At 49.3% G+C, this 875-nt stretch overlaps 1 protein-coding gene across 12 annotated transcripts in view; it reads right to left on the reverse strand.

Annotated features, from left to right (window-relative positions):
- Positions 1–875, reverse strand: part of Lrrfip1 (LRR binding FLII interacting protein 1) — a 134269-nt gene that overhangs the window by 27340 nt on the left and 106054 nt on the right. The gene's annotated exons all lie outside the window — the stretch shown is intronic.

An 875-nucleotide genomic window follows, 5' to 3' on the forward strand; every position in this document is an offset into this window, starting at 1 on the left:
CAGGCAAGTGCGGAGGTGGCCGGAGAGAAGGTTCAGGGGTTCAGAGTCCCTACTGCTCTTCCTGAGAACCCCAGCTTTGGTCTCAGCACCCGTCAGGTGGTTGGCTCTATTGCCACCTATAACTCCAGCTTCAGGGGATCCAACACTGTCTTCTGGCCTTGCGGGCACCTTGTATAATATGGCATTGATACACAGAGACACATAAACAAAATAATAATAATAATAATAATAATAATAATAATAATAATAATAATAATAAACCTTAAGCAACAACTAGCCAAAAGAACACTGCCAAGAGTTTAGCTCCCTGTCTTCCTACCCCACAGACAGTGAGCTGCTGGGGGCAGAGAAGAACACATCTTTCCATGGTCTGGTACCTGAAGACATATCTGCCACGGACTAGTCTCCTGGCAAACACTTGCCAGGCAAATGGACGGTACTCGGGCCTAAGAACAGAGTCTAAGCAGGACTGTAGTGACCTCCACTTCCAGTCCGTAAAGAAAACAACAGTGTTGGTGGCTGAGGACGTTGGGGTCTGGTGCGTGGCATTTTAGGGGAGCAGACAAAACACAACTATCCTGGCTTCCTATTCATAGAACATGGAAGCTGCGCCTCAGGTCGGACACCAGCAGCCACGTCAATCCCTTCTCTGTGCTCCTGGCAAATGCCATCTGGCTGCTTAGCTGCCACCAGTGGAGCTGGGTCCCTGAGAACTGGATTTGAGTACGGTGAAACTCTCCCACAAAATTAGCCAAATCCAGCCCTTTCAGACCCTCTGTCTTGCTCCGCTCCCTGAAGGACACACATTCTGGTCACCTACCCTCCACTCCTTTCCTGTTTGGGACACAATTGCTCCAGCTGCCTAACAATACACA

This window comes from Microtus ochrogaster, linkage group LG4, assembly GCF_000317375.1.
Source record: "Microtus ochrogaster isolate Prairie Vole_2 linkage group LG4, MicOch1.0, whole genome shotgun sequence".
In the NCBI taxonomy this organism is placed as follows: Eukaryota; Metazoa; Chordata; class Mammalia; order Rodentia; family Cricetidae; genus Microtus; species Microtus ochrogaster.